We start from the raw sequence: 15,562 nt of genomic DNA on the forward strand, positions 1-15,562 counted from the left end.
CAATAAGACGCTGCTCATTTTAAAGACTGAGCCAAATGCTAAAATGAGCAGTGAGTGCCACAAAATAAACATGGCAAAGAAGCTCAATTTCCTATTGTAACAAAATGCCTAAATTGCCTCAAATTTAATCACTGTAATTTAGTCATTTTTGGAAAGGCAAGTCAGCCATTTGTTGATAGTGATGCTTTTTATTTAAAATACATTTTTTCCCACTAATAATCTTCAGATTTGTAATCAACCTACTCTAAACAAAATTATCAATGAATCATTATAATTAGATCTCCTAATATACAGCACAAATCAAACTTTCTACAGAGAGTTGGCTGAGCCTGCATCAAGTCCTCATGGTGACTGCATTAGCATTTCAGACTGGTGGTTTTTAACAAAAATTATTTAGGTGTTTGCAGCAACCATGAAAACTTGTAATTTTCATTTCACAATTTTCTTTTCCCTATATTTCAACCAGACTGTTTATAAAAATTGCCTTTATTACCACCACAACAACAATAAAAGGAGGGGAGATTTGATGATTATCTGAGTAGTTTTAAATAAGTATATATTGGCCTGATTACCTGCCAATTTTTAGATCATTCATTTGGCTTTGGGTCTATAAGGGAATCTAAACAAGGCTGCGAGGCACTCAGGCACTCAGAGTGCAGATTGTGAGCCGTGTCTCCTAACATAAATTAGGGCAGAAAAAACCCTGCTCAACTCACTTTTCCTGTTTCCTTTACCCACATTTTGAAAACAGACATATTTTCAATCAGGTGAACATGTAGCTTCCTAATGTTGAAGAGGTGATGGGGACCCCTTTCCTTGAGGCTGGAGGTTATGCTGTTAGCAAGTAGCACAAGCCAGGGATAAGGGAGGTAATGACAACTCTGTGGGTAGGCAGTGGCAAGCTGACGAACTTGATTCAAAACCAGAATCACATGGAATCTTTAGGGAGTCACTTAACATTCCACATGCTTTATAGATTTTGAAGTACAAATCTGCATTGCTCTTGACTTATCTGTTTGATGAGACTTTATATTTAACAGAGCTGAAGTGAGATTGTTTTGAGATTGTGATTCACCAATAGGCCCTCATATTTTGAGGTGCTTGAAAGGTAACATCTCAGGACACTAAGTTATTCTCAGTTCCAAGGATTTCTTGTTGTTTCCTTTTGTAAAAACATAATAAAATTGTATATAATGCTATATAGCCTACCTTTTGAGACTTTTATATTTTCATATTCTAGGGCTCATTTCTAAAAATGTTTCATAACCTGTTAGCCAACATAGTAAGGGCCATGGAACATCCTTACTTATTGAATGTTCTAGATAAATAAGCACCACTGTCCCCTTATTAGCTTGCTCCAAGGAAGCCCTGTAGTCTCCCTCCTCTGAATCCCATAAGGCCATTCCTTTGTGTTTGAATACAACACCTCCTGCTAGTTGTTGTTTTAATAAGGACTTGTGTCATCTCCCCAGTCAAGCACTTTAAAACACTTGTGAGTTCCTGCCGTCCAGCAGGCTCACTGACAAGTGGTATTTCATACCACCCTCACAGTCATATGAAGAAAGCACAACCACAGCCAGTCTACAAGTGAGGAATGGATGGAAGCTCAGAGACATTAAATAACTTGCCTACAGTGACCTCATTATTTAGTGATGAAATCAGTATTTAAAGTCAGGGCTTTTGAATTTCATATTCCATGGTGTTTTTGTCTCACAAATCCATACATGTCAAATTCATCACAATCGAGTATTCCATTTTATATCTCGCTCAGAGTTCCTAGCATGGTGCCATGTTTAGGGAAGTTCTCAGTGACTCAATTATTCTTTACATTTTCCATGTAGACTGCCAGCCAATGTGAAACATGATCACTTTATTTCTTTTTTTAATACAAGATTTATTAGAGTCAAAGACATCCAGCCAGAGCAGCATGGAGCACGGCTCCAAGGGAGGAAAATCCTAAAGGTGATCACTTTAGCTTAATCATCTGTTTGCCTATCTGTCACTTGTATGAAGCTTTCTCTTCTCTTATTCATCATTCTCTTACTCACTATCTCTAAGTGTTAGAGACTTGGAAACAACTCCTAACCTTTGTGCTGTACCATAATTGCAGATGTAAATAGCCCATAAGATTTGGTAGAACCAATGTAGACATCCAAAGAGTCCCTGAGAGTACTTTCATTTTTACTGAATCACTAACATTAGCTTGCAATCTATCACTCCTTAAAGCTTTCTTCAAAAAGGCTTCTTCCCTTTTTAGTAACATAGATGTATTTCTACCTGTTACTGAATTCTGAGCCTGCAATTATCTCAGCTTATAGACACTGGAAGTTGCTGCCATGGTCTTTGTGTAGGCATATAGTGGCACACTTCAGCTGATCAGATAGTTCTTCTTTCATGGGTTCAATTGTGTCTCCCTGAAAAATGTTAAAGTCTTAAGATCCAGCACCCATGAATGTGAACTTATTTAGAAACAGGGTCCTTTTGGATGTAATAAAGTTAAGATGATGTTATTAGGATGGTCTCTAATCTAAAATAATTGGTAACCTTATGAGAAGGGGAAATTTTAACACAGAGACAAACATACACCAGAGGGAGAACACAATATGAGAATGAAGTCATAGGCTGGAGGGATGCTTCTGCAAGCCAAGGGCTAACAGAGATGGCCAGCAAACCATCAGAAGCAAGGGAAGAAGCCCGGAACAGATTCTCCCTCCTGGTTTTCAAAAGGTGTCAGCCCTGATGACACCTTGAATGTGGACACTAGCCTCCAAAGCTATGAAACTAGCCATGTCTATTGTTTAAGCATCTCAATTTGTTTTATAGTAGCCTGAGAAAACTAATGCACATGCTTTCCACTAAGATTTATAGATAATGGCCTTTAATTAAATGACTTCTGTCTCTAGAAATAATAAGAAAATGTTTTTCATGAGGTTGTTTTTTTTTTTTTTTGGTCCAAAGACACGAATGTCTGGTTTGCTATGCAAAATTTTGTAAAGAAAATATATTCATTTTAGAGTGTATAAAATCAAATCATTTTTTACATATCTCTTGAGTACTTTGCAAATAAACTATATGCCAGTGATTATACATGACAGAATATTCTGTTAGAGATGCTTGTAACACATGATCATCTATTGTCCAGGAGAATAAACAGAAAAAAAGGCACGCTTATATGGGAAGGTAAAAGTTATCTAATACCCAAACGTGACATAATCTAGGCCATTTTGTTCTGAGTGTCATGGAAATTGATTGAACATGAGAAATCTGGGCCAACCAATTTCAGTGCTATGCTTGCCAAGTGGTACAGAGAAAGACAAATGCTACATGATCTCACATATATATGGCATCTAAAAAAGTCAAATACAAAGACTCAGAGAGCACAGTAATAGCTACTAGGGGCAGAAGCCTAAGGGGATTAGGATGATGTTGGTCAAAAGATATAAAATATGGATTAGACAAGAAGAATAAGTTCAAGAGATCTGGAGTGCAACTTGGGGCTATAGTTAACAACAACATATTATATAGCAGATTTTAAGAGTTGTTACCACTAAAAGAGATAAACATGTAAAATAGAGCTATGTTAATTTACCTGATTTAGCCATTCCACAAAGTATGCATATACCAAAAGATCATGTTGTATATGATATAAATATATAATTTTAGTCAACTACATATATATTAAAATTTTATTTTATTTATATTTCAAGGACAGAATAGCAGAGAGAAGGAGAGACAGAGAAAGATTTTCCCATCCACTGGTTCACTCCGTAAATGGCCACAACAGCTAGAACTGGGCCAGGTTGAAGCGATAAACCTGGAACTCCAATCTAGATTCCCCAGAAGTGATATGAAGAAAAAGAAGGACTGGCCGGAGCCGCAGCTCGCTAGGCTAATCCTCTGCCTGCAGCACCGGCACTCGGGTTCTAGTCTCGGTTGGGGCGTCAGTTCTGTCCCGGTTGCTCCTCTTCCAGTCCAGCTCTCTGCTGTGGCCCAGGAAGGCACTGGAGGATGGCCCAAGTGCTTGGGCCCTGCACCTGCATGAGAGACCAGGAGAAGCACCTGGCTCCTGGCTTTGGATCAGCGTGGTGTGCTGGCTGCAGCAGCCATTGTGGGGTGAACCAACAGAAAAAGGAAGACCTTTCTCTCTGTCTCTCTCTCTCACTGTCCACTCTGCCTGTCCAAAAAAAGAAAAAGAAAAAGAAAGAAAGAAAAAGAAGGACTGGCATTGTGGCATGGTGAGTTAATTCAGCACTTGTAGCACTGTCATCCCATATGGGTGCCAGTTTGTTAATAATTAAATCTTAAAAAGAAAAACACAGAGGGAAAAAGAAAAAAAAGAAAAGCTTACTTGGTTACATTAGGATTCCTGATGCCAGGGCATCCGGGACAGTTGCCAGGAGCAGGGCTGTAAGTGCACAGAGCCTGAGAATTCCTTCTTTGCATCAGTAAAAGCCATTAAAACAATTTATTTATTTGAAAGGCAGAGTTACACAAGGAGAGGGAGAAAAAGAGACCTTCCGTCTGCTGGTTTGTTCCTCAATTGGCCCCAAAAGTTAGGGCTGGACCAGGCAGAAGCCGGGAGCCTCATCCAGGTCTCCCACATGAGTAGCAGGATCCCAAGCACTTGGACCATCTTCCACTACTTTCCTAGGTGCATTAGCAGGAAGCTGGATTGGAAGTGGAGCAGCTGGGACTTGAACTGGAGCCCAAATGGGGTACTGGTGTTACAGGCAGCAGCTTCACCCATTGCACCACAACATTGGCCCCAAAAGCCACTTTTATTTTCACAAGTTCATAGGGCGAGGTCCTGGACAAGATTTCATGTGAAAACAGGGCCATGCTTCTTAAAAAAATAACTCATATGATTGGTTTGGCATTCTTTCTTCTTATAACCTTTCCAAATTGTCTATCTTATGGTGCTCTAGGCAAAAGATAGATGAGTCAATAGATAAAGCAATCCAGAGAGTTTGCTGAAACAAAATGTTTCACAGTATTCTTTAAAATCACAGGATGAATGTCTGAGAATATCTAAATCCACACTTAGGAATAAACAATTCTTCTAATCATTACTTTTTTTTTAATTGAACTCAAACCTTGCAAAAGAATTAAACTAGTTTGCTGGCATCTTTATTCTCTGATTGAAAACTGCAAGAAGCTCTCCAACCCTGAAAAATGCCACTCATTCCACTGACTCTCTAATTTTAAATTTTGTTGGGTTAACTTTTTAAAAAATATTTATTTATTTATTTGAAAGGTAGAGTTACACAAAGAGAGGGAGAGACAGAGAGAGAAGTCTTCCATCTGTTGGTTCACTCCTCAGATAGCCACAGCAACCAAAGCTGTGCTGATCCGAAGCCAGGAGCCAGGAGCTTCTTTCAGATCTCCCAAGCAGGTACAGGAGCCCAAGGACTTGGGCCATCTTCTACTGCTTTCTCAGGCCATTGCAGAGAGCTGGATTATAAGTAGAGCAGCTGGAACTCAAATTGGCACCCATATGGGATGCCGGCACTGTAGGCAGAGGCTTTACCTGCTACGCCATGATGCCAGCCCTGGGTTATATTTTAAATTTTTGTTTCTTTACTGGAGATGATGCATGAGAGAGAGAGAGATATATATGCAGGCTTCCCAAATGCCTGCAACAGTCAAAATTGGGTCTGGGAGCAGAGGCCAGGAGTGCAATCCAGGTCTCCCATGTGCGTAGCAGGAATCCAATCATTTGAGTCATCACCACTGCCTCCCAAGGTGTGTGTTAGCAGGAAACTGGAATCAGCAGCCAGAGATGGAAATCAAGCCCAGGCACTCCAGTGTAGAGTGTTAGCATCATAACCACTAGTTAATAGTCTCCCACTCCCCTCAACAATGATCCTTTTCTTAGAAATGCTTCATATAGGGGCTGGTGCTGTGGCACAGTGGGTTAAAGCCCTGGCCTGAAGCACCAGCATCCCATATGGGTGCTGGTTCTAGCCCTGGCTGCTCCTTTTCCTATCCAGCTCTCTGCGATGGCCTGGAAAAGCAGTAGAAGATGGCCCAACTCCCTGGGCCCCTGCACCCACATGGGAGACCCAGAAGAAGCTCCTGGCTCCTGGCTTCGGATTGGCGCAGCTCCAGCCATTGCAGCCATCTGGGGAGTGAACCATTGGATGGAAGACCTCTTTCTCTGTCTCTACACATCTCTCTGTAATACTGTCTTTCAAATAAATAAAATAAACCTTTAAAAAAAAATGCTTCGTATAAGTAGTTTGCTCCTTCCAGGTTTGCAGTAACTTTTTTATTTTCAGAAATCAGATCTGTCTTCTGATGTGTAAACTCATTTTTACTGGTTGTTGATCTTCCTTTAATCTATGAGACAATGTGATTGATGCGCACTATATCCAGAGCCTCTAGTGCTCAGTTGCTACCTGCATAGGTCTCAGTCTTGAATGTGTCAACAGCTGTGCTAAATTGAGCTGGATATAACACAGAGTAAGTCTAGTTTAGCTCCCATATGCAAATATTTATGACCAGTCACACTCAGACTCCTATTTATCCAGCCACCCTTTCCTCTTACCACATAGCCCTTTAGCTCCAGCTAGGAGCTCCCTTACACCTTTCCCAGCTGTTTCCTGATTGCGTTACATTTATTCCTACCTTTGTATATTCATTCAGACTGTGCCTTGTCCAAACACACAGACACAACCACTTCCATGTTTTCAAAATCAGTCTCAAATTATTTAAAGTTTGCTTGAACCTCTTTGTCTCCTCTCTTCTGTTCTAAAAAACCCAAATGCTGGCTAAGTCCATGACAGCACAGAAAGACAGATACACCACCCTCTGTTCCCTTTTCCTTGGTTGTTATGCCCTCATTCCTTAATGCTGAAGTCCTTCAATGCTTCTGAGAATTGTTTCCTACAGTTCAGATAGGTCTATCTTCTTTGTCCAGTTGGGTAATAAACTACTTCAGGGCACGAAACAGGTCCTTTACTTAGGTTTCTCGTAGAGCTACTAGCGCTTAGAATACTTAAGCATTCAGAAAAATTTGATTAAATTAAATAAATTGTAAATCATTTATGAGCACAGAAAACACATCTGAAGTAGTATTTTTGCTTTGGCTGCAAAGGCAGGAGTGATGATAAAGTCAGTTTCGGTGGATTTTCTTGACAGGATAATCAAGATGACATTGATGTCAATATGGGAAACGTGTACTCTCCCAGGCTTCCAACACAGACCACTCCTACAAACTTGTGGTTAGTAATAAATCACTCACCTTTGTTACAAAACATTTAGCAGGGAGTTCAGATTAGAAACTAGAAAATCCTTGAAGTTGGAAATAGAGTCCCTATTATAAACCTTGGTTACTTCTGGCAACAAGTAGGTACTTAGTAAATGCTTGTTAAAAGAGAATAAAGTTTTTAAAAATTAATTAATTTTCTATGCAATTTCCAATTTAACACCAGGTTTTTTTTTTTCATTTTCAATTATCTTTATATACAGAAGATCAATTCAGTATATACTAAGTAAAGATTTCATCAGTTTGCACCCACACAGAAACACAAAGTGTAAAAATACTGTTTTAGTACTAGTTATAGCATCAATTCACATTGGACAACACATTAAGGACAGATCCCACATGAGATGTAAGTACACAGCAACTAAAATATCATGTAGGATCTCTGTCTTTAATGTGCTGTACACTGTTATTTAGTGCTATAACTAGTACTTCAACAGTATTTTTTCACTTTGCGTTGCTATGTGGGGGCAAACTGTTGAAATCTTTACTTAATATATACTAAACTGATCTTCTGTATATAAAGAGAATTGAAAATGAATCTTGATGTGAACGGAAGGGGAGAGGGAGCGGGAAAGGGGAGGGTTGCGGGTGGGAGGGAAGTTATAGGAGGGGGGAAGCCATTGTAATCCATAAGCTGTACTTTGGAAATTTATATTCATTAAGTAAAAGTTAAAAAAACAAAGACAATCAAATATATTCCTAACAATCTGTCAGGCAGGACCTACCTTTACCAGCTAACTCAGGCAGGTGCTTAATTGTCAAGAATTTTTTTTTTTAACTAACAAAACAATGTATAACATCTTCAAATCTCAACTTCAAGTAGATTACTGTTTTCTGCAATATTTTAAAATATTTTTAAATTATTTAAAATATTAGATAGTGGGAAACTTGGGGCAGTCAAAACCACAGCTGAAATTTATGAACAGTAACAGTACACCAACTGTCTCTTATTAAACAAAACAAAACAAAAAAAGAGAATAGATTAAGATAAAGCTAGACCCTCCACCAATGACAATTGCATGGGACATGTGCCATTCATTTCAGCAAGACAAAGATTCTCATTTTTAAAAAAATTTTTGTATCCTTGCAAAACCATAATTAAATTGCCTTCAAACAGCTCTCTGAAATGTGGTTCTGAAAGCTATAGCAGTTTTCTTCAATTTCCTAATCTGACTCCATTTGTTCCATTTAGAAAGACAATTTAAAACACAGTCATTTGAACACAAAGCAACTTATTCTCTTCTCTGAACACTCTCCGGCCACAGAGAGGAGCAATAGTTGGTATATACATTATTCTGTGAAATAGCAGTCTCTTCACTGTGTGCTTTGCTGAGAAATGGGTGATAAAGTGACATTTCTGTAATTATTCAGCACCTGAAAAGTACAGACATAATTCACAGGGTTGAATCATGCATTTGATGTATTTGGATTGGGGGGTGTTCATTGACTCAATCCAAATAAATTGTTAGTATATTGTAATCCATCAAAAGCCTTTTCTGGGCTTCCTCTTCACCAACTTTGTATTTCCTTATTATTTTCCAATTTGGAAAAGAAAACTCTACATATTTAGAGAGCAGCTGCTGCACATGTCTTATTCATTGCATGCCACCATTCTGTTTGCTCCAGCAGCCTGACTGCAAATTTCAGTGATCACATAGGTAATGGGGCATTTGGGATTTCTGGAATAAAACTAGCTGTGTCCCCATAACACTGACTCCTGGATACCCTCAGCATTCTGATATTATATTCAGTTTGCTCTTATCCATGTGGTTTTAGTTGGAGTTCCTTCATGTATTTCATATGTTCATCCTGACCTTGCCTGAGGGACTCCCCCACATCCTCGAAGGCAGAAAGAATATATATATATATATATATATATTTTTTTTTTTTTCCCAGAAAACCCAAGCGGACACTGCTTCTACACATATTAGGGGCAAGAAAAACAGAGCAAAGTTGACTGTCTAGTAATTTTGTTTTCAACATCATCAGTCTAGGAAGGCAATTACTACTTACACACTCACATATGCACATACACACAACAACTTGGGTAAATCTACAAATTCTTGAGATCAAGAACCTTTTCCAGTGGTTTCCTTGACACATAGGCTAGCATATTTTTTCTTGTGTAAAAAAATAAAAAAGATGGTAGTGGCCCTTTCCCTAATACAGGGGAGCTAAAACAATGCACCTGTAGTGGAGAATAAATATTCTAATGCTTCCGAACCTTTTGGTGAAGGTGAAGGGGGCTTGTTGAAAACATTGCTGTGAGCAGATGGACCCCTGAAACCATCTGCTATGAAGCAACTAAATGTTCAATGATGCATTACGGAATTATTTAGCTCTCAAAGAGCCTGAAAGTAGTTAGTAATGATGGCATCTGTACGGAGAGCAAACAACCTATTTATATATGATCTATTACTTCATAAACTGTTTGGAGACCCTCATTTCTTAAAAAAGCAGCAGCCTTCTTGATAGCATGTATAAAATTTTTTCTGAAAAAACATTTTTCTATCATAAAAAGGATATTTGAGGTTACTTCAAAAAGTTCATGAAAATTTTTAATTAAACTGTGTTAGTTTTGGTGCAAATTTTTGAAATTCAAACATGCTTTTTTTCACAGTACACATTTGTCATTAGCTTTTTGAAGTATCCTCATATATCATTTATTAGAAAAATCTAGATAAATAAGAATAAAAAAACAAAATTACTCACCAAAGCAGTCATGCAGGGTCTTAGTCCACCTGAACAAGGATGGACTGGGTCCGAAGAAAGGTAAGTGTACCACTCACCCGTCCCCCAGCCTCCCAATCCCGGAGACAGACGCAATGGGGAGTCAAGTCAAGCAAGCAAGAACTTGGTTTATTGTGCTCGTAGCAAAGCCTTTTAAAGCACAAGACCGCAGGATTACTGGGGCAGGGCATAAGGACCAACCAATTACTTAAAAGGTCATTTTATGGGGCGATTTTCTATAGGACCAGCCACATGTCTGTACACTCGTCATCAGTTGTCGTCACCTCCCCGATGCTGCGCAGGCAATTAGCTTTGGTGGTAGACAACTTTGGATACTGCCCACCTTACTTCCTTTGGGTGCCATCTTTGAATTGCCACGTGTGCCTAATTTCCCCACAGGTGCCATCTTTGAATTGCCTCATGTGCCTAATTTCCCCACACAGTCACTATTAATAATTTTGGTATGTAAGTTCATTTCTATAATCCCTACAAAAGTATATGCATTCTCTTAGAATCTTGGTTTTATGTACACACAACTTGATAGTATATTTCTTTTATTTCTGAATCCCTGGGGATTTCTAAAATTCAAGCTATTATGTTCCTATAATGGAATATTACTCAACAGTAAAACAGAACAAGCTATTAATATATGCAATGACATGAATAAATCTCAAATACACTGTGCTAAGTTAAAGAAGCCATGGAGCAGGTGTTTGGTATAGCAGTTAAATGGGATAATTGCATCCCATTTCAGAATGCCTAAGTTCCAGTTGTGGCTCTGCTCCCAATTTCAGCTTCCTGCTAATGCACACTCTGGGATACAGCAGGTAATGGCTCTAGTGCTTGGATTCTTGCCACCCATATGCAAGACCTGGATTGAGTTCCTAGCTCCTGACTTGAGTCTGACTCAGCTGCAGCTGTTGTGAGCATTTGGAGAGTGAACCAGCAGATGTGCAATCTCTCTGTCTCTCTGACTTTCAAGTTAAATAAGTAAATAAATAAAGCCAGACCTGAAAGCTACATGCTGTATGGTTGCGTTTATATGGCATTCTGAAAGAAGCAAATCTGTAGAACAGAGAACAGATCAATGGTTTCCAGAGGTTAGAGGTGGGGAAGAAAGTTTATTCCAAAAGGGCTAGCATGGGGGACCTTTGAGGGTGGTGGAATTGTTCTGTTCCTTGACAAAACTGGAAGTTATATGACTGTATGCATTTATGAAATTCATAAAACTCAACACTGAAAAATGCATTTTACTTTATTTACATTGAAAAGAAAATTTCAAAAATATTATTCAAAGAATATAGACCATAGAATTATCAGGTCTCAGTTTTACATTTTTGTAAGAAAGTGTATTTATTCATTCACTATTTATTGAGTGCTGTTGATTTATAGACAATGGCTGGCTCTAGGGACAGAGCAGTGAATAGAGAAGGCCCTATATTCAAAGAGCTTACGTTTTAGTGGGGGAAGGCAGAACCACTAAGTTGTATCAATCATGGCAAGTGCTATAGAGAGAGCCTTCTCAGAGAAGGAAATGCTTGAGAAAGTCTTAAAAAAGATGAAAGGGTGGGACTGTGGTCATCTGGGGGAAGCCAATGAAGGGTCCCAAGGACATCAGGGAGAGATGTTCCTGGTGCAGTCCAAGGGGAGGAGAGCTGGTCAGCCTGGGGGACCAGAGGGAAAGAACTGAAAGATGAGATCAGTAGGGCAAGGAAGGCTCCTTAACACATGTGAAAACTTGAGTGGTGTGAGGAGTACTATTGGTGGGGTTCCAGGGGATGGGGCAGTACAATCTGTCTTCTAAAGGGATCAGTCTGTCTGCTATGTGAAAATGGAGTTGGTTTGGGTAGGGAGGAGAATGAAAGCCAGAAACCAATCAGAAGGCTAGAACCATCAATGATGAGATACAGGAGACTTGGACTGGAGTGGTGGTGGTGACTCTGAGGAAGAGTAATTTTAGATACATGAGGATCTGGAAGAAAAGATAACAAAATTTCATCACAGAATGGATAAAGAATGTAAGAGAAAGAGAGAAGTCAAGGATGACTCAAATTTTTTGGCTTGATACCCTGAAAGATGGAGTTGATATTGTCTATGATGAGGAAAGCAGTAGAAGAATTGGTTTGTAAGCCAAAATTGTGAGTTGTAAATTATGAGTTCATTTGTGAACTTATTATGTCTGAAATGTGAACTTCCAAGTGGAGATGTCTGGTGAACATTTAGATATATAAGTTTGGATTTCAGGGGAAGTACTCAAGGAAGAGATTTGGGAATAATCAGTGAATAGATGTTATTAAAAGTCAGAGGAACCATGCAAATAATTTTCTCAAGCAAAGAGAGTCTTTGCCCCATAGGTGGATCCAAATACTCCCTCGCAAGACAGAAAACAGCTCTAAGGTTCAAGTACTATACCTATCCCCCACATATATTTCAGAAATCTGAGTAAGAGGCATAAAGGGAGATTTTCCAAATGTTTAACTCGAAGGTGAGAAAGCCTTGAAATGATAGCAAAAGATTCTCCTCCTCTCTTCATATCCGGCTTTCTGAGAATTCTGTATAATCTTTTCTGTTCTATGAGGGTCCTTCAAAAAGTTCATGGAAATGCATATTAGGAAGAAACTGTGCATGAGTTTCAAAAACTTTTTTCACCAAAACAAACTTATCTTTTAATTCCATTTTTCCTTGAAATGTTTTAAGGGCTCTCATCCATGTGTCTCATATTAGCTGTATCAATGATACACATACACCCAGCAATGTCCTTTATAATGAGGCCACCCAGGAAGTTGCCGTGTATGTGGGTGTGTCTGTGTGTGTGTGTAATGTGTATACATTTTAAATAGATCTTTGGGTTTAGACAGTCTCTTATTATAATAGATTTCATTTGATTATAAATAGAATTATTGAGGTATAACCTGGCAGAAAACTTGGATTATGTATATAAACAAGAAAAATTATACTACGAATATGTATAACTAGTATACATTTTCACAAGTAACATGTATAAAATATAAAAATATTAATAAAAATATTACTTTTGAATCAGTAGTTAACAAGAACTATTCATATTGTATTCACTTTTATAAATTAGGTACATTTATAAAAGCTAGATTTTAAAACTCAGTAGTCTTATCTATATCACCTCATAATAATGCTCTGTAGAGAAAATAATTTCTACCACCAAAAACCTAGGAAGTGCTCTGTTGAGTTAGTCATTTTTATGTATTCCTCTCCTGAGCTTACCAAAATAAAGACACTTTTTACATGTCTTGAAAGCAATACATTTAACTGAAAAGTTTTATCTGAAAAAGCTTTCTCAGCAAAAAGATCATTTGAATGCAAACACTGGAGATTTTTCCAAGCTGAGACAAATAGCTCTCAATCAATTAATCAAATATTTATAAGGCAAGATCTGATTTAATACTGACACACAATTACCTTGCATTTTAAAAATGTTTTAAATGTATTTATCAAAAAGGTAGAGCATCAGAGAGACAAGAGATTTGGCATCCAGCGGTTCATTCCCCAAATACCCGTTACAGCTGGGGTTGGGCCAGGCCAAACCCGGGGGACACAATCTGGGCTTCCCATGTGGGTGGCAGGGCCCAAGAAATTAAGCCATCTCCTGCTATCTCCCAGGGTGCACATTAGCAAGAAGGTAGAATCAGAATTAGAGCTGGGACTGTTACCCAGGCTCTCCCATAAGTGATGTCTGTGTGCCAAATGGCACTGTTTTGTCAAAATGTCTGGCATTTTACTTCTTTAGAAATATTTGTGTTGGAGCCTGTGCTGTTTTTTTTTTTTTATTTATTTTTTATTTTTATTTTTTTGACAGGCAGAGTGGGCAGTGAAAGAGAGACAGAGAGAAAGGTCTTCCTTTGCCATTGGTTCACACCCCCCACCCCCGCAATGGCTGCTGTGGCTGGTGCACTGTGGCTGGCGCACTGTTCTGATCCGAAGGCAGGAGCCAGGTACTTTTCCTGGTCTCCCATGCAGTGCAGGGCCCAAGCACTTGGGCCATCCTCCACTGCACTCCCGGGTCACAGCAGAGAGCTGGACTGGAAGAGGGGCAGCCGGGACAGAATCCTGCGCCCCGACCAGGACTAGAATCCGGGGTGCCGGCACCGCAGGTGGAGGATTAGCCTATTGAGCCACAGCACCGGCCGCCTGAGCTGTTTGTAGCAGGCAAAGCCGCTAGCTGCAGTGCCGACATTCCATATGGGTGCTGGCGCAGTGCCGGCGTCCCGTATGGGCATCAGTTCAGGTCCCGGCTGCTCCATTTCTGATCCAGCTGTTATGGCCTGGGAAAGCAGTAGAAGATGGCCCAAGTCCTTGGGCCCCTGCACCTGTGTGGGAGACCAGGAAGAAGCTCCTGACTCCTGGCTTCAGTTCAGTGCAGCTCTGGCTGATGTGGCCAATTGGGGAGTGAACTGGTGGCTGGAACACCCACCCCCCTCTCTGTCTATCCTTATCTTCTCTGTGTAACTCTTTCAAGTAAAAATAAATAAACCTTTAAAAAAAGAAATACTTATGGTTATGAATTTTCCTTTCCCATTGCTCTGAAATAGCAAAGGCAGCGAATTTTTCAGATATTGCCAAGTTGGTTCTTAATTTTGATTTTACTAATCTGATTAACACTTAAATTTGATTAAAGTATTTGTGCAACAAAATATCCTTCTGTATTCAAACGTCCTCAAGAAATCTTAAGCAGTCACTCTTTCATTTGATTAGAATTAAAGAACAATTAGAAATAAGAACAATTTCTTATTTGACACTAAAATTTTGTCTCAAAAGTACAAAGAATTGTAAAGTAGCGGAATGTCAGAAGTAAAGTAAAACTATTTTTTAAACCCCCCCCCTCCCTTCCCTGTGAGTGTGAGGTAGATCTGGGTTTTCAGTTTTACATTGTATGTATTGCTTCAAAACCAAAACTCCTGAAGTAGAGGTGATAAATTTGAAGGGAAATCCATGTATGACTTCTCTAAGTCCCCCAAAACTACAGAGCCCAAACACAGACACCCCCATCTCCCTGACTAGCCAGCATCCACCTCCACTTCTCACCTGCCAATCTATCGCCAGTCAATCAAGGAGAGGGGCAGAATCAGCAGCTTAATGACAGCCAGGTGGCATGCACCTTTCATGAACTGTGTTCCTAAATCAGAATCTTTCCAGGACTAGATTCGTGTTCTATCCCTAGGTAATAACCACATGTTTTTGTATTCAGTAGAGGCTGCAATGCCTAGCACCTCTGACAGGACCCCAAGTGCACCCTTCCACGAAGAGAATGGTTCTTCCGGCTTTCCTTGATTTGACGTAAACAAAGTGGTCTTTGATCATTCAAACAAACCTCACTTCCTTTTTTCCAGTATGACCTGAGAATGAGAGCATGTTAATTAGCCCTGCAAAGGTGGCAGGCAGATTCAAGGGGCGAATCTGCCAGCCTGCGTCTCCCACAGCGGAGCAGCAGCGTTGACATTTAAATACAGACTGATGTGCTCTTCCTCACGTGGGTTTCCCGGAGCTTTCAACCTTGACCTGAAGGGAACACCCTTTCTGGAAGTGACAGGT

Source organism: Lepus europaeus, chromosome 14, assembly GCF_033115175.1.
Source record: "Lepus europaeus isolate LE1 chromosome 14, mLepTim1.pri, whole genome shotgun sequence".
Lineage (NCBI taxonomy): Eukaryota > Metazoa > Chordata > Mammalia > Lagomorpha > Leporidae > Lepus > Lepus europaeus.